We start from the raw sequence: 24,334 nt of genomic DNA, 5'->3' as shown, positions 1-24,334 counted from the left end.
CAATACACAAGTCAAGAGAAATTTGATGGTGTTCGGGTAAAGGGGGTTGTCATTTTTTATGCAAATAGAGTTTTTTGTTCTCCAGGGGAATACACAAGTTAGATTCTACAAGTGGGTGTAAAAAAAAAAAACAAACAAAATAATATTAGCATTTGATATGCTTTATTAGTGTAGAAAATAATTTAAAATAAGGGTTCGAAGTTCAATTTTCATTTAACTCAAAACGTACGTTTATGACTTATCTCCCTTTACCAAAATACCATTAAATTGATGTTGCTAGTGTAGCTACATATAAAAATAAATTCTTATACAAAATTAAAAAGTATTTAAAAGATCTTTTCGAACGCAAAAAAAAGTTTAAAATTATTATTTCTTCCTGCACTATTTAGCCAAAATAAAGTCCGCAACAATAATAAAGTTAAATCAAATTTTATATTTCGATAAACCAATAGTAAATAATAAAATCAGTCAGTTTGTCTTCCTATTAATCTTAACCTCTATTTTTATACTTACCAAACAATCTGGAATATCTTATAAAACGTAACATTCTCACGTACCACCATAACTGACAATCGAAATAGTTAAGGTGAGAGGAAAACTTGGTGATAATGAAACTATGATAAAGTGATAACTGTAGGGATTGCCGAATTATTTGAGAAAACCCCATTTCAATTCATCTTCTTCCACCATACATATCCCATTACCAATGGTTCCCTCGAGAATTTTTTCTCGAGGTATTTTTCGACGTCTGTGCATCTGTTTCCTTCATTTTCTATGTCTGCCTTCATTTCTTCATGAAGTGAGAAACGTACAAAAAAAAAAAAAGGACAAACTTTGTCTGACGTCATGGGACGCTGACAAATGACATCGTGTTACCTGACATATTTTATATTGGATGCGCTGCCGCGTTGCTGCCGACAGGTAGACTGCCGAGCTAAGTGAAAAATTAAGGGGGAAGAAGCGCGGCCCAGATGTGCAAGAACAATAAATTAAAGGCGTAAAACAATTACACTGAGCGACACGGATAACAGAAAAATTCCTGCAGGTTTAATGTAAATATGAGGCCGTTTAACAGAGCTGGGGCCTGATTCTTTCAGCCGTTAGTTGGCTTGTCTCAGGACAGCAACATGGTAGGAATGTTACGTCGACAGCAATTTGTATAAAAATAATATTGATTTACTAGAACGGCTTTTGACCTTACATGACGAAGAATTTTTGAGTAGAATATTTGTGTTTTACAAAGTCAGTTGGCCTATAGAGGGAGGTTTTACCTGATTACTCGTTTCCACCGTTTTTCCAATATTCATTCTTATTGCCTGTATCGTAGCAAAGAGAACACTACTGTATTCTACCAACCGGAACTCAGCGCGTATGACTTGTATGTAAGCGAGTTCAGGTTCAATCCTCGGATCCAGCGAATGTAACAATATTGTGTTGCATAAAATCAAGGTTTTCATGGTTTATGTCAGTGACCTCCCTTTTCCCCTCTTAATTTCACCTACATTCTCCAAGAATCTCCCTTGCCATTAGAACTTCCAGTTACAAAATACAGAACCTTTTCTTGTGTGTTGTATGGCGTTGTCTCTTCCGCCTGCCATGACACGTGTACTCGTGATAGTATATCCAAGGACTAGTCGATGGCAGTGGAGAAAATCTAAACGACTTAGAGATTGACAGAACGGAAGCCGCTCCCCTTGCATGTTTTGACAACTCAGTGAGGGACGGAATCCCGTCACTAGGGAATGGTATTGCATTAATCGTAGGTTAGAGAGAAACACGTGATGGAACAAGTGATGGAACTAACTTGCCTGGATGGCGCCCACAACTCACATGCTACTCATTCCATAAGAGAGTACAATAAATTCATTTGAGCTGCTAAAGGATGATCCCATCCTTCGCTATGCCATCGTAAATCATTACCGGGACTGCCAAATATATTGCATTCTTACGAATTGAAAATGTACAAGAAAAAAGTAGTTATTTGTATTGTAGTAGAATAGGCGAGGGGGACAGAGGACAAAGAGGAGAGGAAGAGAGAAGAAAAGATGAGAGAGAGAAAGGGAAGGGAGGAGAAGAGAAGGAAAGAGAAGAGAAGAGAAGAGAGAGGAGAGTGGAATGAGGAGAGAGGAGAGAGGAGTGAGGAGAGAGGACTGAGGAGAGACGAGAGAGAAAAGAGGAGAGGGAGAGGGAGAGGGAGAGGGAGAGGGGGAGTGGGGGGAGTGGGAGGAGAAGAGAAGAGAAGAGAAGAGAAGAGAAGAGAAGAGAAGAGAAGAGAAGAGAAGAGAAGAGAAGAGAAGAGAAGAGAAGAGAAGAGAAGAGAAGAGAAGAGAAGAGAAGAGAAGAGAAGAGAAGAGAAGAGAAGAGAAGAGAAGAGAAGAGAAGAGAAGAGAAGAGAAGAGAAGAGAAGAGAAGAGAAGAGAAGAGAAGAGAAGAGAAGAGATGTAAATGAGTACTGGAAGAATGAGGGTGACGAAAGAAACATGATGAGAATAATTTGGTGAAGGAAGACAAGGAGAAAGAAAAAACAGAAAGAAGATAACATTAAAGAAGACTGAAGATGAGAAGGCGAAGAGTCTAAGAGAAAGGAGGAAAATGATCGATGATGATGATGACGATGGTGATGATGAAAATGATGATGAATATGTCAGTGATGGTTAGGGATGATGGAGGTGACGACGCAGATGATCACTAAATTGATCAATTACGGCGTCTTGTAAGAGATGCAATTGAAGCGGAGGGAGCGCTAAATTCTTGAAACGAATGTCGAAGCTGGGCCTGTTGAGAAAAGTTCGATGGCCGCCAGTTCTGTCGCAATTACAGCAATCAGGTGTGATGCAACAGAGAAAGACAGCCTCGTCGTCGCTTGTAAACACGGAGTTGCCTGTAATTCGACATGACAGGTCCGCAGAATTTACAACCCTTCAAACCCGGTGACAGGGAGTGCGAAATAAATGTAATGGCAGAAGCCAGTCTTCGAATACAAGCCGCCCCAGTGTTACATATTTTTTATACAACTCGAGCAGAATTGACTGAGTGTAATTAGATTTCCTGGTAATAAGGGTGGAATGGCCTTGCAAGGGTTGATATTGCCTTTTACACGGAGAGCATTACAATGTACCCCCTCCACAGGTAAACGCCGTATTCAGAGCAAGACAGACCCATAGGTACGTAAAGTTTTTACTACGGAGGGTAATGAGGGTAAGTAGGTAGAGAGCCCAGTAACAATTGCAATTTGTGACAAAAGAAGAGAGGGAGCGATATGATAGAAAAAAAAGGAAAAAAGAAAGGTGGAAAGAAAAGAGAAAGTAAGAAGGAGAAAAAAGACAAGTAGAAGAATGTAAAGACAAACCCATATAGGAAGAAGGGAATATGAAACGAAGGCAATGAAATCCTTCGTGCGACAGTCCATGAAGATCTAAGGTCGAATAAGCGGCTGCTGGCCTCACGATCTCCCAAGGCGTTATGGCTAGTTTCCGTAATCGGATTTCGCTATCTATTATAGCTCCCAAAAATTAATCGCGATGCTGGGTGGGCACCGGTCTCATACACTGACCGGAATTTCAAAGAAATTCCTTCCTCATGTGGATTCGAACCCAAATCGTATGCATGATGATTCGGATCATGACGCTATGGCGCAGCACTATAAACCACAAAAGCAAAAAATATATATTAAAAACAAAGAGAGAAAATATAAAACAATTAAAGAAAATTTAACAAAAATAAATACTTCGGAATATGTAGTTTATTATTAAAATCAAGAAGTATAAAAATAAAGATTCATTCATTCAAAGTGTTCTGTCCAATGGCATGTCCCAGCATTCTTCAATCTTCTCTATTTTCCATCTTCCTCTTGTTTCAGTGATTTGTTCTACACATTTCTTGTATTATAATTATATTCTTGTATTTATTTTACCAATGATCTATTTGCTTTACTTTAAGGTATGTATTAACGTTTGAAATGGCGTTTTTTTGGCTAAAATTTTCTTTGTAATAATGTTAGCTGCAAAATCCTAGTACAGAGTATTGTACGCATAAACAGCAATAACTCAGTGAAAGAAATTTCAAAATTGAGTAATTTTTAGAAAATATAGCTATGGCATTTTGAAGAAATAGAATAATTTTTAATTAATTATTTATTTAAGGACTCAAAAAGTGAAATTGAAGTTTCTGATATATGGTTATGTTAGCCTACTTTCATATGTTGTCAGATAAATATGTTAAAAAGGTTGGTTAAAAAATGTAGATTTTCCTCCAAAACGTTAATACATAGGCCTACCTTAAGGAGAGTTAGTAGCTAAACCATGTGAAATTTGTGAAAATGTAGGGTACCGGCAACTAAATTTTATTTCGTCATACGAGGGTCATTTCATAAGTCATGGAAACTATGTTATATCTTCCGAATAACCGAAAATGTGGCTAGTCGCAAATGTTAGTATGCTAGAGACTGCTCCAAGATGGATGTAAATGAAGTTGAACAGCGGTCATACGTGAAAATTGTAGTTATTCGTGGCAGAAATGCTCGTCAGTGTCATTCTGAGCTACAACAAGCATCGGGTGATAGTGCGTTGGAACATCCTCCCTACTCGCCTGATCTGAGTCCATGTGACTTTGATCTCATTTCGCAATTGAAGAGGCAGCTGTGTGGAAAGCGGTTTGCGAACAGACAGGACATCATAACAGCGTTTAGACGAGAGACGGTACACATAGACGAATCCTACAAAGCCGATGGTATTCACTGCCTGCATCATCATTGGAAAAGATGTGTGGAAGTCTTGGAGGATTATATCGAAGGGTGTTAGCTGTGAGTAATGTACTTTGTTTCCTTTTGTGCATAATAAAACAATGATTTCTATTTATGCATCTTTCAATTATTTCTCTTACCCATTGCTTCCTGTACCCGGACCCAATTTGGTACTAGCATTTCGAAACACATTGCAGTGTTCTTCAATCGTTTATAGCGAATTTCTATTCCTGCAGCTTTATTGGCTGATATAATAAAGTTGCCAGGACCTATGAAATGACCTTCGTAGCTTAGGTTCTAATACTCTCAACTATATTATTCCTTTTCTGTTGTTTTTTGCTTTTTATAATAATTATTGTCCTTCTATCATTTAAATAATGTACTAGACTCTACTGAGTGTTCATTACAAAGTGTGTCATGACGTCACTGTTGTGAGTCAGCGATTTGAAGCGAGTTTCAGCTTTTATGTCAGAGAAGTTGCCTATTATTCAAGGCGTTCAATCTGAGCTTGAGAACGTGTACGGTATAACTTGAACGTCGTAGCAACAGATGGCGGTCTGTACGGTCTGTGTGCTACCATAACCTTTTTCGAACTGTGTTTTTCGCGGGCAAGTCGTACGCAGGGTATTTGTTATCATCGGTTGCGTACGGCAACATTCCACAACACAAATCAAATGCTCCGTGTCCATGTTGACCGTCCAAGTTAATGACAAGAAATATGTAAGTAATCGTCTTAACCCTCTCTCCATATCCCGACAGTCAGAAAAAAAAACTCACCTCAGTACGTGCTTCCAAACAGTTCACATTCCTGCCACTACCGGCGTTACCGTAAGTATCGGTACGTTCTCTTCAGAATGAACGCCGTACTTGCTAGGCAACTTCTCCGGCACATAGGTAATATGCCTTTGAGGAAGTGTAGGAAGATTGAATTCTCTAGGCTCATCGGCTAGCCACATGACGGCATACGGCGAGCCATGACACACTTTGAATTGAACACGCTGTAGAGGTAGGATACATTTCTGTATTTCTAGGAAGAAAAAATGTATTAAATGGTTAGTTAACAAAGTAAATAAAGTTAATGAAAATTTTTCCTCCTTACACATCCTAAGAAAGACGTATAAAAGAGAATACCCACTTCCTTTTCGAGAATCGAACTTAGTGCCATATAGTAATGTACGATTTTGTTTCGATCTCTTTCTTTTATCGTATCTTGTAATACTATGACGGCGTTCAAGAGAGATGTGAATCTTTTTATTGGTTCAAACTTAACAGGGAGGAACAGAGAGAAACCAACAATGAGCCTTTTCCAAGCCCCGAGTTCTTGGTTCTGTTGCTAGGCTGCGTACAGCAACATATCCAGACTCTTAAAGTTTATGGACGAGATGTTATGGACATCCTTATCATCACCATAGACATCGTACGGGCCGCAGAGGACCGTTTTGATCGACAATAATAACCAGCACATCGCATCTGAAGAATGGAGACCATAAAGAGGACAAAACAGCAACATACATGTTACATGGTGTGTCGCAGAGATGCTGTAACAGTAACAAACATGTTATACAGTGTGTCCCAGTTATGCAGTAACAGTAGCAAACATGTTGCATAGCGTGTTGCAGAAATTCAGTAAATGCTGCCCGGCTTAAAAAAAACACAAAATCTCATAATTTATTTAAAAATAATTATACAAACAAACAACAAATGGCTTCTAAGGATGTTCATTGACGCCTTCACATAAGCTCGCCATCGCTTCCTATCCTCAGCAAGATTAATCCAGTCTCTACCATCATATCCCACCTCTCTCAAATATATTTTTATATTATCCTCCCATCTACGTCTCGGCCTCCCCAAAGATCTATTTTCCTTCGCCTCCCAACTAACACTCTATATGCATTTCTGGATTCGCCCATACGTAATTAATACATGTCCTGCTCATCAAAAACGTATAGATTTAATATTCCTAATTATGTCACGTGAAGAATAGCCTACAATGAGTGCAGTTCTGCGTTATGTAACTTTCTCCATTCTCCTGTAACTTCATCCCTCTTAATCCCAAATATTTTCCTAAACACTTTATTCTCAAACACTCTTAGTCTCTGTTCATCTCTCAAAGTGAGAGTTCAAGTTTCACAACCATACAGAATAACCGGTATTATAACTGTGTTATAAATTCTAACTTTCAGTTTTTTTTAGAGCAGACTGGATGACAAAAGCTTCTCAACCGAATAATAACAGACATTTCCCACATTTATTCTACGTTTAATTTCCTCCCGAGTATCATTTACATTTATTACTGTTGTTCCAAGATACTTGAACTTTTCCACCTCTCAAAAGGATAAATCTCTAATTTTTATATTTCCATTTCGTACTACGTTCTAGTCACGAGACAAAATCATGTACTTTGTGTTTTCGGAATTTACTCCCAAACCTATCTCTTTACTTACTTCATGTAAAATTCCCATGTTTTCCCTAATAGTTCATGGATTTTTCTCCTCACAATTCAAGTCATCCGCATAGACAAGTAGCTGATGTAACCCGTTCAATTCCAAACCATGTCTGTTATCCTGGACTTTCCTAATGGCATATTCTAGAGCAAAGTTTAAAAGTAAAGGTGATAGTGCATCTAAAAAGACTACGTATTAGATTTTTAAAATATTAAAATTACTTAGTGATGTACAGAGGATCTACAGATTCTAAGAAAAAAACTAGTAAAATTATACTACAGATATTTGTGCATCCCTACCCCGCTTAACGTTTTGGAATTACTTAGAGATTTCATAATCAGAGTAATATTCTCCAAACCCTAAAAGGTCGCGTACTCTTGGTTCTGCTACACCTGAATTAACAATTTTTAGGGTAACTTACAGTAGTAGCCTATAAACGCAGATAATGCAGAGTGGAGTGAGGCCTTAAGCATTTGTTTACAGTGATGATTCGTTGAAGTGAAATAAATACAATTTTATTTGGCGTTTTATTATCCTGCTTGTGACTCTACGAACCAACCATAGTATTCAATATCAATAAAATTCTTAATTTTACAATATAGTTTGTATGATACATATCTTGAAGTATTCTAATTCCTAAGTGCTTCGTCAAAGTATATTTTGTATTACAACAAAATGAATTCACGCAGTTTCTCTCAATATTTTCAACAGAACTGATGAATATTTAAGAGCAGAGGTTGACTAGGTCTACTTTGATCATATGACGTAATGGTGAGCACCATTTGATTATTTATAATAAGAAATAAATGTATAGTAAGTAAATCAGTAAAGTAAGTTATTAAAATAATAATATACGACGGCGTAACACTGACTGATAAATTCGGCTCCGGAAGAATTTTACCTTTCAAAATTTCAAGTCTGCTTCACAGGGATATATACCTGAAAGCCAGATTTGTATAGCAAGATCTGTTTCCAAGTGGAGGACTGGTAACGTTCTGGAGGAAGGTATTGAACGGACATAAGTTTCTATTGTTTTTCATTTAGTATTTTTGGAAGAGATCTTATTTTCTTTCTACATTGTCATAAGAACGTAGATTTTAGAAAATGGACTGAAACCTGTCTTTCGATATTGCCACAGCAACTGCTTCATTATATGTCTCGTCACTTCTCTTCCAATATAACCTCCTCCTCGAAACTTCAACACTTTTTTCGCCTATTACTTATTTTTACGTATCAATAGCAATACGGTACTATTCAATGACGAAAGCATTCCAGAGTTAAAACGAATTTAGCCACAATGCATCAATCTTCAGAATAATATTAGTAGTAATAATAAAGAAACTATAATAAAATAATAACGTAATGATTTGTTATAATAATAATAATAATAATAATAATAATAATAATTGTAAATTATAACAATTACATTATTTCCTTTCATGTAAGCATAGTATAAAATTATTGCTCAAGATAAATGCTCATATGCCTACTGTCCTTTTAAAAGGACACCTGTTTCTAGCTCAACCAGTTACAACTAGAATGTTTCGACACCATACAAATACTTCAGTTATATACTGCATTAAATGAGATTTTAAAAACACAAAAAATTGCAAAAAAATATTTGAGGCATATCTGGGTTAATAATGATTTTGATGATGGTGCTGATGATAGTGTTGAAAATGATGGTAATGTTTGTAGCGATGGTTACAAAACGTGAAACCTCACACGGCCTGTCGAAGACAGGCATTGCTTCCTTCACTAGCTGCGAGATTCTGTATATACATATTACGCCGATGTTGCACGCAGGTAAGAAGGTCGACGGAGGAAGAAACTGAGGGAGGAGCCAATCAAAGAGCGAGGTTTGCATGATCTAATAACACGGCGCATATAAAACACAGGGTCTGATACAGCCGCACAAGCAGATATAAAAAAACAAGCAATTGGATTTTCCTACATCAAATCAGCCAATCGCATTTGGTGCGCAGTGGGTTCGGACCCCGGCAAATATAGGCATTCAAGAGCATCCCTATTGTGTAATATTTCATTTTTTTATATTTATTTCAAGAATCAGTAGTATGCATCCCCGGTAACACTGCAGCCTACCGGCTTACTGTACCCGCTTTCATATCGTTTACTTCTTAATCCTACATATGCACCTGAGGCCATAGCAGATGATGTCCTTCTGAAAACTATGCAGTTTCAATCCTAAATTTAGCTCCTATGTCGTAAAGAAAAATAAATAAATAGAAGAGAAACAGTTGATCGGAAATTTTGTAAGTAGTCCTCTATCAGGAACAGAGTTCTTTTGCGTGTCCTGAATTTACAGCAGTTAGATCTCGGTTTTACTTTCTTTCATAGGTAATTACTGCTGACGATATTTATCGCCTTTAAAATATCCACCGCGTGCACGAAATAACAGATTCCAACAGGTAGTCCTTTGAAAGAATGTTGGAACACACAGGCTTGACGCAGATGTCTTGATATGTCACTTTTCTTTGTTAGAGAAGCCTGTATTCTAAATGAAAAGTTTGTTTTTTTGACCTTCTTTATCATATATATATATATATATATATATATATATGTATATATAGGTTATTTTACGGCGCTTTATCAACATCTCTTAGGTTATTTAGCGTCTGAATGAGATGAAGGTGGTTATGCCGGTGAAATGAGTCCGGGATCCAGCACCGATAGTTACCCAGCATTTGCTCATATTGGGTTGAGAGAAAACTCCGGAAAAACATCAACCAGGCCACTTGCCCCTACCGGGAATCGAACTCGGGCCACCTAGTTTCGCGGTCAGATGCGCTAACCGTTACTCCACAGGTATGTACTATTTTTTTTTTATTTATTCATTAAAGACATCAGCTCAAAGAATTTGAGTGACCACAAGGGTCCTGAATATAATAAACATGTGCAATATAAAGGGATTTGAAACATCAAACAAAAAAAAAAAAAGAAAGTTAATTGTTGAAGGCAAATTTATAAGTAGGTTAATTGAAATAGAGATGATAATGTAATATTTGAAGAGAATCCTTGATAATATTTATAAGAATAGACATTACATAATCAAGGTGTATAAGGGATAAAATTATTTCATTTCCACACAACTATTTTTGCTTATAACTTTCGACTCGATCATTTCCGGACCATGGTTCCTTATCTCAAATTGATACATGTACCCTTCCCCATCATCCCTGAAAGTTTGTAACACTAGCCCGGAAACACCCTGTATATAGTCAACAGTCATTTCGATACCCCATAACCAGACTGTTCCAAGTCATTTTACTGTTTTTTAGGAGAACTATTTTAAGCTCCTGACTTTCAAAGCTTCATGAAACAATTTGGAATAGCTTCATAGCAACCTTATACAATTTTGTTCGATTCATATATGCAGACAAGAACTGAAACACAATGAAACATAGATTTATTTCTTATAAAAAGTTGGTCTTAGAACAGTTTGGTTCTCAATCATCGACTTGTATATGATAAATAAGACACTTTACGTGACAGGAAAATCTATGGAAACAATCAAATGTATTGAAATATATGTCATTTTTTTAAAGTTCAAGGGGGAGGGTTCAAACCCGGTAACTCCCCTTGCGTGCGCCCCTGTAGCTTACTCATGAAGAAGTAACTTCTATGAGCAGTAAAATCTACCATATAATGCTAACGGCTTTATTTTCACATCCGATTGAAGATAGGAATAGGATGCGCGAACAACCGGCATCGATCTAAGTACGAACTCAAGGACGATACAATCTGGTCCACTGAAGTGGATCCCAATTGAATTGGTCGACTCCTGGGGTAATAATTAATGGTTAAAATATAATGAACTATCATGCATCTGCAACCTCCGACTCACTTGCAGTGGATGTTTTCTCCACCCCAGTACATTTCATCCCAGTCTCTCTCATGAAGGGGGTGAGCACGGAAGAAAAACAACCTCTCACGGCACCTCCAGCAGATTTAACTGTGTTAGACTGGAATTAGGAAGAGCTATTGGTGGCAGATAAGGACAGGAGCGCCGCGGTGCGGAAACTGCTGACACTACTGAAGAAAAGTTTTGCTTACAGAGCTGAAAAAAAACAATCTCAGCACCCAAACACAAAGTTTTCTCAGTGGAAGGAAGGGGAGAAGGAAGCGGTGCCTACATTCTTACTATTTTCGGAGTATGTATGACAGTCTGGAATCGATTGTGGCGCCACGCAACGACAGGCAGTGGAATTACATCACGGTTTATAGGGCCAACTGATCTGCATTTCTCGGTAAAGCTAAACTTGGTGAGAAGTGAAGCAGAAGATATACCGGGTAATGGGGTCGTGTGGTGCACCTGGTCAGGCGGTCGCATTGTGTAAGAATGGCCATCATTAAGTGAAACTTTTTATTGTGTGTGCTGACTAAAGTTTTGTCATTCTTACATATCCGTTTCTTTTGCAAAGCCAGACAATTCAAACTGCCGAGGTTCTCTGTATGCTACAATCCCTACCCGAGGAATCTACAATAAAAAAATAAGGATGAATATTATTCCCAGCCTCCATCCCGAAATTTAGATCTGCTCTCAACCGTAAAATTGATGATAAGTCAGAAAATCGAGAAAATATGGAAGTCTAATTTATACAATTATTCATTTTTTCATTCTAGCCCAGGTCTTTCGCTGCAAATCCAGTCTTTTCTATTTTCTGCCTTCCTCTTTATCTCCTCATATGATCTATATATTTTAATGTCGTCTATCATCTGATATCTTCTTCTGCCCCGAACTCTTCTCCCGTTCACCATTCCCTCCAGTGCATCCTTCAGAAGGCAGTTTCTTCTCAACCAGTGACCCAGCCAATTCCTTTTCCTCTTTCTGATCAATTTCAGTATCATTCTTTCTTCATCCACTCTTTCCAAAACAGCTATGTTTTTTATTCTGTCTGTTCACTTCACATGCTCCATCCTTCTCCATATCCACATTTCAAATGCTTCTAGTCGCTTGTCTTCACTTTGTTGCAATGTCCATGTTTCTGCCCCCATACAATGCTACACTCCACACAAAGCACATCTCTAGTCTCTTCCTTAGTTCTTTCTCCAAAGGTCCGCAGAAGATGCTTCTTTTTATACCATTATTTTTCTCCTATTATATAGAGATCGAATAGAAGATTGTACAGATATATGAGACGAGAGAATTCTGTATGGTTAGATTTGCAGTTCGGAGGTACAATAGAGATATGACCAGACAATTCTTCAACGGTCACCAGACCGACATAATTCATTTTACTAACCAATGTCGACAACTGAGCGTCCACGAATATCGTCGGTACATATTCATGAATGTTAAGCAGAAAGGAAATTATGACCAGGCAAGTCATGTCCACTTGTTTTCGCCTACGCTCTTCCGCCATCCTTTGAAATATTAATTATAAAATTAACTGTGGAAATGCCAGAACAATGTGGCATTGATGTGTAGTATAGCTCTGGGCTAGCATGAATGACAGTGACGAGTCTTAAATAGTATTTTCTGAAGTCATAATACTCGTGTATCAAGAAATACAAAAATAACAATTATATATACATCAATAATCGTTGAGAGTATGTCTGCCGACCACGAGCGTTTACTCATATGGGGGTAAATTCTTTAATTTATATTTATGTTTTTGTTTAAATATTTGACACGTTCATTTTTATCTGCGTAAAGATTCTTTTTGGTCCTGCAGAACCTACTTATTATGGTAAAAATTATTAGAGGAAAAAAATTTGCTCCGGAGCTGGGGATCGAACCCGTGTCCTTGGTTCTACGTACCAAGCGCTATAACCACTGAGCTACGCCGAAGTTCAATCCACAGCACAGGATCGCACCCCTCTCCTATAGTGCTTTCCCTTTGTGATCTTACTCCATGTACAACATATATGTTGACATACTATATTAAGTCAACTGTCATTATACTGTGGCATCCCGGCCACCAAGTCACTCAATTCAGTGCGCTTCTTGTATAATGGCAGTATACATATATATATATATATATATATATATATATATATATATATATAATTGTTTTAAGTGTATTTTTGTTTGTATTATATTTTTATTGTAATAATTGTATTAATAAAAAAGTGCAGGACACTTAACAGACAGAGAAAAGAACCGGAGACAGACGAGATGAGTTCCCTCAGAGACAGTTACATGTATGGATAGTCTTCGAAATGTTTATATGTATTAGGATGGCTCAACCGTGTCGTTGGATGGTATCCTCAAAGAAGAAGATACCTACGGAGACATAGGAAAATACGGAGAGAAACTATCTCAGGAGTTTGGGAAAAGGTAACAGCTGAAAATTGGAAAAACTGCAATGATGATGAAGATTATAGACAGAAGAGAAAAGTGAAGTGTAAAACAGGGGGAAATTGAATTAATAAACTTGAGAGAAACGGAAGAATTCTTGGCAAAAATTCCCATCATGCGATCTTACCCACCACCAGCAACGTCTCAATCAACGGCGGATATCCAACAGGATTCCGCGGAGTGATGAGCCCACATTACACGACAGAGCTGCAGGAGGGATATTTTTATTTCATTTTAGTACTCTATCTTCATGCGGCATCTTTCTCTTTAGACTTCATATTATGGGCGAGCAGAAAAAAAATTCATTCAGTCTGCCATTTCGTATGATTCCCTTGTTTTAATAGTGTAATTGAAATCGATCATACTCGTACTGAAGTAACAATATTTGTTTTCGTATCAAATAACGTTGTTCTTCATTGTGATAGCGCTTTTGAAAACCAAACTGGCGGACTGAGATTTGTTTGCCCGCCTCAGAAGGAATATCTTATATCTTTTCTCTAGGAAATGTATAGTTATGTACCTCATGTTGACTCATGCGGCAGAATGCACCATGCTGAACACCAGTAGCGGCTGGTAGTCAAAAATAATGAGTGTGCTATGATCTATATCGGCCTACTGTATACACTTATATGTGTCTATCTTAATTTGAGTCTTGCCTAATGACGAAATATGAAGTCCATACGACGTTCCTTCGTACTGCAGAACTTGTCATTTACCCTGGTGTTAAATCCCTCCATTTTGGACATCATTCAATACAGACAGTATTGTAAGAGCATTGAGACGATCCTGGGACATAGCGTTCCTTAAAAACGTTTTTATGCGTTTCAAGCAAGAAAAACATCTTTCTGGCTCAGCAGTGATCATTGGTGTTGTAACCAAAATATTGTAACTTTTTATACTCACAACAATGTAATTTTATTCTCTCAACAATAAAACTCTTCACTCTCTACAATTTAACTTCACTCCCGTCAACAATGGGATTTGCTCTCCACACAGTAACACAGTGTTCGTTATTGCACTCCACAAACGACAATGACAATTTACTTGGACTATTACGAACAACAATGAACTGTTAATCTTAACTAATATTTACAAAGCACTATTTACAAATCAGAACTGTCAGTTCTCAGTTCACAGTTCTTCTGACTCAGTCACTCGCGTTCACAGAATCTCGAACCCCAGACCTTCAGAGACAGTCCACTGTACTCGAACTCAGGTCCCTCCAACTGCGGTCCACTGCACTCGAACTCAGGCCTTCGGATGCTGACACAGTTGCGGACGCACACTCAAGTCGAATTCCGGTACACAAGACTGGCTAGCTTGCTCTGTTCACAATGCTAGCTTACTGACTGGCTGAATAAACTGAAACTGCTCAAGTTCACTCGCGTTTCTTCTTTTATAGCTAAACCATAGTTGCGAGAAATTTCTACGGGTGTGCAGAGATAGCTCTCTCGAATTATCTGGATATCTCTACTTCGACGGACTTCTGGAAGAGTCGGGAGGGTCCGTCCCCCCTTCACTCCGCACGTAGCAGTTGCGCGAGAAACCTCCCCTCGTCGCGTTGACGTAATACACCCCCTCTGCCCTTCAGCATGCAGATGCTCCCCGTACCAGCGTCTCGTCTGCCGCGCGCCCTGTTGGACGCGTATTCGAACCCCGTTGCAGCTGTCACAATATTTAACAACTTCGTTACTTCACAGAATGGATCCTGTAAATTGTTGGAGACTATGTATTGTAACAATTGAACAGCCATCTATATTTCGGAAGTCGGGTCTTCCGTATAGAACTCCAAGTTGTGTCTGGAACACTCCTTTGTTCAGTATAATAAAGCTGTCGACAGCAACTTCAATAAGTAGATGGCAGCAGCAGTCGGACACTTGAATTACCAAATATATTGTGTATAGTTTCGAGTTCTTCCACAAACAAGCATTCTTTCGTTACGCTTTACTTTTGCAATCTCCAAGCTGTGTAGTGCTGAAGCTGACTACAGCACTTTCCCGCGTAAAAATAGCCAATCAGAGCAGTGATTTCAGCTTCGCACATGCGCATAACTGACTACATTCTCATGTGGAGTTTTGAGTAGCACAACGAACCCCCTGAGGCACCAAAGAGCGAAGAGCGAAGACTAAACACACTATAACGCACCATGAACATAACCACCGGAAATTGTCAAATGACAGATCAAATACTATGGTATTACAAATACATTATTTGAGCAAAAATTATCATTGTGCTGTAGCACTGTAGCACATAAGACGGGCCGCCCCTGCTGAACACACATCTGAAGAGCACCTTCGGAATGTCTATACTGGTTCAGAGTCTTAAAGAATTGTTCAGCAGCAAATGCTCCGGAAACTTGCAGCAGCAGCAATAATAATAATAATAATAATAATAATAATAATAATAATCATCATAACAACAACTTCAACTTCAAGATCAGGTCCAAAGCCCCAATTCCTTGGAACAAATATCAGTATCCGAAACCCGTATCACTTCCGAAGACCACCGCGAGCCTATTTCGATGACGAATGAAATAGGGAGAAGGTAGAAAGTGTTAGGCGGCATAAAAGAGGAAAACGAGAGCATCCTAGGAAAACCTTGTCTGGATTATTGCCACAAATACCATTACGACCTACCTGGGATCGAGAATTTATATCGTGATACTCCTGTTCCCTTCTATCATTTCATGAACTGTCTTACAGCTTCCCCTCCCTTCATCTATCATTTCTGAGAGTTTAAAAATAGGTTGTGGTGAAGTTTTGGGCGGGGTACGGATTTCCGATGTTGATACAGAAGAGGATGGAGCTTCGGGCCCTGGGACACACCTGTCAGCATTGGATTCACAAATGCAACGCAGGCCACCTGTCGCACTTGGACAATCATGGCAAATAAAACGTACATAATGGGCCATTCATTCATAGTGTTGTGCCCAATGGAGGTCTTTCACTGCATTCTCCAGTCTTTCCTATTTTCTGCCTTCCTCTTTGTCTCCTCATATGATCCATATATCTTAATGTCGTCTATCATCTGATTCTTCTTCTGCCCCGAACTCTTCTCTCGTTCACCATTTCTTCTAGTGCATCCTTCAGTAGGGAGTTTCTTCTCAACCAGTGACCCAGCCAATTCCTTTTCCTCTTTCTGATCAGTTTCAGAATCATTCTTTCTTTACCCACTCTGTCCATAATGGGCCAAAGCAAGCTTAATTGAGAGAATCCGCTCGGAGTCTAGCCCTCGAAATGTCAAGTCAAGCCAAGAGGAGTGGTAAACATTCAATTTAATTTATTAAAAACTTTCCTGTAATTAACTCAGTATACAGGATTACTGCAGCAGAAATAGTTTCAATGTTTTATAAGTCCAAAGCTATTAATACTATCAGGACTCAATTTATACTGTTTTATAAAGTAATTCTTCAAATTTACTTTGGGAATTCACGAAATTTCAATACATTCTTTTTGTGTCATACGACATATATCAAGGAGATAGTTTAAGGGTATATTTACGTGAACGACCATAAATATTATCAGAAAATGCAGGTTCTAAATTTCTAAAATTTTATAAGAAAATAAACTCACAATTGGACAAAAATTACAGGATACCACAACAAGACTTATTAGATCTTAAATGTCTGATGAAAGTATGAAAAAGGTTACTAATATATATTTTTTTTTATTTTTTTTTTTTTTAGAATTCACTTTTTACTTTAAATAAAATTTCCCAAAATTTCAACATTTACACATATATTATTTCATAATACCACAACCATTAGAGATAGAACTCTGAAATTTTGTACACTGATTTAACGTGCATTTATGCAAAAGGTAGACTACAATAATACCCATTTCTTTGAAAATAGAAATTAGGTCACAAAAATTATGTAAATTTTAATATATTTTTAGATAGGACAAATAAAAAATTAATTGTATTAAAATAAACAACTCTACATGTCTGAGAGTAGTCTACTTTTCAGAAATAAATGTTTATTACATGCAGAAAAAATATTAAAGATGTCAGAGAGACCATAAGAATGTCATGGTTACCAAATGATGTAAGTGCAGAATTTTTTTTTCATACGTGCTTTGATAAAACTGGTTTGAAAAATATTATTAGAAACCTTTTTTATACTTTTATCAGATATTTAAGTTCTAATAAGTCTTGTTGTGGTACCTTGTAATTTTTGTCCAATTTTGAATTCTTTTTCTTATAAAATTTTCGAAATTTAAAGCCTGCATTTTCTGATAATATTTGTAGTCGTTCAAGTATATATACTCTTAATTCATCTCAATCTAAATAATTTCACCTAAGTGTAAAATGTTCACCTCAAAATCAGTTAATATAAATCATAAACCTTGTCTTTGACAAGTTTTCAAAGAAAAAGTCACACGGTGTGATATCGGGGCTCCTTGCTGGCCACCGTGCGAGAGCAATTGTCGTCTGTTGTACGGCCAATCCTGCACTGTGGAAGTGTTTCATCCAGATAATTTCTGATATCCCGGTTCCAGTCATTCTGCTGGAAGATGAAGTTCCTTCCGTTCTTATGCAGTTGAGGCAGTCACCAATCTAACAGCGCAAAATGCATGTCTACATCTATAGCCATTTTTATATTTGCTATTGTTCTAATACTGGTTGAGTGGAAGAGAAGGCTTTATGGCCTTAACTCTGCCAATAGAAATAAATCTGTTGGTACTGCTACTGGGCCTACTACATCATAGATAACCATCTCAGCTATTACGTTTGCGCTAATGCAACAATCAGTGCAGTAGTGCCAAACTTCCACAGTTCATGAACCCAGCAGCACAAAATGCATATAAATGTAATGGACAGTTTTTGTTTTATGGAACACTGAAAGTGTTTATTTCTTTTGTAATAACCCTATATAATATAACATTCGTAATACTAGAACATACATACTGTAGTAACTCAGAAGAAATGGAATTCAAGTTTCTACTTGGCGTTTCCGTCGATGATTTTAGTATTGAGAAAATAACAATACGTCTATACATCTGTGAACTGAGTATAAATTAGATGCACAGTCGATGCTTTCTACCCCTGACGCGCTGCTCTCTCCCTTCTTATTTATCGCCGTCTTTCTAGCAGCTTCCTGTTTCTTGAGGCCGCCTCAGTGCCTCGAACATAACGCGCGCAATTACCTGAACTTCCCGCGCTTTATTACCGAACTAAGCGGGAGCAACAAGGGCATTCTTAGCGTCGGCACTGTATCGGGTTCAGGGCTGTCACTGTCTTGCCAACAAAACACTTTGACAGCTTGGAATACTTTGACTTTCGGGGTTACTTGACAGTTTTCGTGGCTATTTTGACACTTTGCTTTTCAAATGTGTAATATTGGTTTCATATTGCCAATAAACTATTATTAGTGTACTATGTGGTTAACTATCATAATCTGGAGTAACAGAATTATTATAATGAAAAGAACTTTCTGCCTGAATCAGTAGTCCCTTCACAACGTGAAGGAGAGTCATGTTCAAGTCCGGCAAAGACTAAGACGGACACAAAACAACGTATTTAATCTTTTTTTCAAATGTGACTTCAGCTTCTACAAAGGAAAGGACTGGATTCGCTGCATTACGTACAAGTCATGGGTCTGTGGTGCTTCTTGTGCCGAAGATTCGCCATGGGATTACCTGCCCGTTTACAGTTGGGGAAAACCTCGAAAAAATCCGAATCTGGTAATCAGTCCTCGCGGGGATCAAACCCAAGACCGACTGCACCATCAGATCATCAGACAAACGCGCTACAGCCTGAGCTACACCGGTGGCTACAGACTAACAGAGAAGCATCACATTAATGAATAGACGGACAGACAGACTTGTACAGAGTGAACAGTAAGTAATGTTATTTCAGGGAGTTATTCCTTGAGCTATTTAAAAAAAGGTTAATAAAATATTGCTCGTTTTTGCTTACTTTTCGAGTTAATTTTTTTTTCATATGAAATATTTCATAGCGTGTTTTGGGAATGCCATTGACTGAATTCCAAGTATGCTCAGTCAATTTAAAAGTGCAGTTCATTATGATAATTAATGACAGAAAGAATTTTAATTTTGTCCCTTGAATATGCAGAAATTTTATCCGAACAAATGTAACTCTTTCGTTCTGAAAAGCAATTTTAAAATGTTACATTTGTTGGGATCAAATTTCTGCACATTTCAAAGACAAAACTAAAATTTGTTCAATAACATATTAACATAATACACTTCTCTCTTAAATTGACTGAGCATTGGGAATTAAAGCAATAGCTTTCCCAAAACATGCTATGAAATATTACATATAAAACAATTTTTATCTCGAAAAGGAAGCAAAACGAGCAAAATTGTATTAAACTTTTTTGTTTGAAATATCTCGAAGAATAACCGTCTAAAATTAATGACATTACTTACGGTTCACGGTGTATATATACATAGGCAGATGAACGGACAGATGGAGGACAGGCGGATCGACAGACAGGCAGAGAGATAAGCTAAGACAGAAACTTTGGAGAAGGTTATGTGTAGTAACTAGAATTCGTCAATGTCAGGATATGAATTGTGGTCATAAGCCCAATATTACTTTTCATAAATAATCTCCAATCTATTGGCTTTCAATACACATCTCTATTTTTTGTACCTCTTAAGGTTATTTATCATTAAATAAAAGAAATGGGTTCACTTCTTTTGGTCCAACCTGTATAACAGAAATAAACACAATGGAATGATGTAAAAATATGACAGAAAGAAACTGTAGTATACAAAATAATTGGATTAAAGAAATAGACAAAACTGAAAGAGAATGGGTTAAGATCTACCTTGTACACTACAAAGTTAGGTAATCAGTTTTTGACAGACACACATACTCTCTTGTCACAGCAAAGTAAATGCCAAGTTTTATCAAAATTCATCGCATGGTGGCTAAGTTCCCCAGACTAAGCAGGAACAACCCGCAGGCTTATGAGATTCTGATCAACCCTTTCCCCGGAAATTAGCGGGGTTCAAAAGTTTGTAGCGACTCAAAACTTGCTAATTAGTGCAATCTCATACCCCATATCGCAATGATCGGGCCGGAGCAGGAAGCTAAGGGGCTGCACACCCCCACACCCCTCCCCACGCTCCCTGGTGAGCTCAAGAGGCAGCCGGGGTACGAAGCCCCGCATTCCCAACAACGAAGAAGAAGAGTCTTGTATTCGAAACTTCGATTCTTAATCTCGTTGAAAGCTTTGAGGGTGGGCGGAGGGTTGAGGCGGCTGTTTGTTTTAGACTCGTACCAATATGTTGAACAGCAGTGGAAAACACGTACAAAGTAATTGGCGGGAGGTGAGGAACGGCGCTGTATTGCGACTGAATGAAAAAGCCCCTCAATTTGGAAACTAGAAGGTTTTTTATCACCAATTTCTGACGCTCTGTCTCTCTCCTGGGTGTATACAATGAAGTGCTAAAGAAGAAATGAGATGGAGGCATCGACGGAATCCAGTTATGGCGCTCCCTCATTGTCGCTCCGGGCTCTTTGTAATTGGGTGTTACTTGAAGATTAGAAGACTTCAATCTACTTCCATTCACTATATTTTCTTTCCTCTCAGAGTTACAATAAAGCAAAAGGAAAATCTACCTCCCTTAAATGGCTATTACAAGAAACTTAAATATCCATCCCCTCCAGTTGTCACAACCCCTCTGAAGAGAGTTTTAACTCAGTTTACCCGCATTAACAGGTCCGTTCAAACATTACATCCGCATGCATTAAGACAGTGATGAAAGGAGAAAGAGCAAGAAAGCAGAAGTAAAGAAATGGGAAAGCAGAAAAAGAGGAGGAAGGACGAAAGAACGATTGACAGAAAGCAAGAGACAAAGGAAGAAGATAGAATGAACAAAAGAGGCAAAAAGGAAGAAGAATAGATAGATAGGAAAATATAAATAAGTAAATAAAGTCAGTCAATTGATTATCCAACAAATTTGATTCATTCTGATCTTAATGTTTTTCAAATAGAAAAAAAAAACATGAAGGATAAAATTGCCTATTTCCGTGATACCCCTAATCCCGTGATACTTTTTAAAAATTGAATGTCAGTCAAAGCTTTGCCGTTCGACCATAGCGCCAGACGTCTTTCTTGAAAGAGTGCATCTTTCACCTAGTTTTGAGACATCGGTGAACTTCCTAGCAAGACATCCAATCCCGTGACATTCAGTAAAAAAAACGTATCACGAAATTAGGCAAATTTACCCTATAGATTGTATGCATTATGAAAATATTATTATGAAAAGCAGGGTCACGGCTAAGAAGGAACTGCCTACTCAAGGATGTACTAGAAGAAATGGTAAACGGAAAAAAATGTTCGGGGCAGGAGAAGATAATCATATGATAGACAACATTAAGATACCTATTCGTATGCAGAAACTAAGAGAAAGACAGAAGACAACAAAGATTGGAGAATGCTGGGTTTGCAGTAAAGGATCTATCCTTGGACAGAAAACTATCGCGAAAATTATAAAAAAAATATAAATAAGAAGCGCTTGTTTATTCTACCATAAGAAATTTCACATGTTCCTTTGATGAACGTAGACCTAAATATTACACAACCACTGAATTAAATCAAAGCCAGAGTTGCTGGCCAAGGATATACAACTCCATACTTACTTATTAGTTACATATTTATGGCTTTTAAGGAACTCGGAGGTTCACTGCCACCCTCATATAAGCCTGCCATCGGTTCCTATCCTTTGCAAGATCAATCCAGTCTCTACCATCATATCCCACCTCCCTCATATCCAGTTTAATATTATCCTTCCATTTACGTCTCGGCCTCCGCAAAGGTCTTTTTCTTCCGGCCTCCCAACTAACACTCTGTATGACAAACCCATACTGATAATAAATCGAGACATAGATCATTTTAATTTTAATAAATTTAAGAAAAAAATTTAAAGAAGTCGTTAAATAATAATCTCTTTTTTTTTTCGTTTTATTTATTATCAAAATATTTATTTATTAAAACTTATATTATGTTCTTGATTTCATGCTCTTATTTTGATCTCAGTGGATTAATCTTGCACAGGATAGGGGCCGATGGTGGGCTTATGTGAGGTCGGCAATGAACCTCTGATTTCTTTAAAAGCCGTATATAAGTAGGTACGTAAGTAAGTAATTCCTAAGAGCTCCTTGCTTTCTTTCCCTCGGTACTAGAAGAGATGGTGTGGTTGGCACCACACTTTAACCGCCTTTCACACTGGAATCGTTCTTAAAGTTTTGACAACGAGAAAATTCTCGCTACCGACTGGAATTGGATCCGAAGCCTTACAGTCTGCAGCCACTTGCTCTATCAGTGTTCTATCCGGCTTCGATGAAAATACAATTGAATAATTTAGGGATTATTATCATATACAAGGACAAATTGAAATCTTTGGACTATTGTTGGGAGCAAGGGAAACAATTCCAAAATTCTCAGTTGAACGTTTTAACTCTCTTGGAATTTCTTTTAAAACTTTGAAAATTATTACTGAAGACGTAACGAAATATTCTTTTCAGATTTTACGAAATCACCCGTACACTTAAATTACTTTATATTGTATCTGATTATTAACAATATTAAATAAACCTACCTAATAAGAATGAGAATATTGATAATACAAATATAATATTCTGTCTTTTTTGGCTACTGAAGGGAGTAAGTCCCTTGTGGTATTTATGTATGACGGTAGAGAAATATTTATTTATTTGAATATACAATTTCTTGAACCCTACTTTACCCGAAAGTACATTAGGGTTATAGTTATAGCCTGAGTTGATATGATTATAATTAGAATTCATTTGACGTGGGTAACCCAGTCTTGCTACTTAAAATTAACACATATATACTATATTAATTTGAATTAATTACAAGTTCTTAAATATATCACATATAAAATTACAAAACTGTTTATACCAGCATGTTTTTCTGAACACATTGGGTAATTTTTTAGTAGGTTATTTTACGACGTTTTATCAACATCTTAGGTTATTTAGCGTCTGAATGAGATGAAGGTGATAATGCCGGTGAAATGAGTCCGGGGTTCAACACCTAAAGTTACCCAGCATTTGCTCATATTGGGTTGAGGGAAAATCCCGGAAAAACCTCAACCAGGTAACTTGCCCCTACCGGGAATAGGACCCGGGCCACCTGGTTTCGCGGCTAGACGCGCTAACCGTTACTCCACAGGTGTGGACCACATTGAATAATGGTTTGTCATATATTACGTTACAAAAATATAAATAGAAAGGATGTGCCTTGGTAATAGCAAAAATCAATTAATTAATGAATAACAGGGTACATTTTTTCGGAAACAGAGAAATAATAGGGTAATAAAATTATGTAGTGGTACAGGAAAATTATGAAATAAACGTAAAAGATTATTAAAAATTAGTTATAATATGAATGAAGGAACAATGTGCTCAATTTTGAAGAACGATTTGAAATTTGAATTTTGAAATTTATGTCTTCCCCAACTTGTGAGGTTACCATATGAAAAAGGATAATGGAAATGTGATTAATATCGAATAAAACATGATAAGAAATCAGGAATTTTACAATACAGTGATCAATATGAAATTAATGTAGTAAAAGAATAAAGAAAGTGGTACTAGAATAGTACATTATGCAACGAGCCTATAATGAAGGTAATTAAGAAGTGAGTATGGATACTCATACGAGCTTCTTAATTACCATTATAGGCGAGTTTCATACGACTTTTTATGCTCGACCATATTTCTAACTTGATATTATTAATTTTATTGTATCTGACCTTTACCAATGTCCCGTATGTTGTGAGATGTGCGCAGACGCGAAAGTATTGATTTTTTCCGAGGAACAGATGT

Source organism: Periplaneta americana, chromosome 15 (genome assembly GCF_040183065.1).
Source record: "Periplaneta americana isolate PAMFEO1 chromosome 15, P.americana_PAMFEO1_priV1, whole genome shotgun sequence".
NCBI lineage: Eukaryota > Metazoa > Arthropoda > Insecta > Blattodea > Blattidae > Periplaneta > Periplaneta americana.
Note: the sequence above shows the minus strand (reverse complement) of the source record.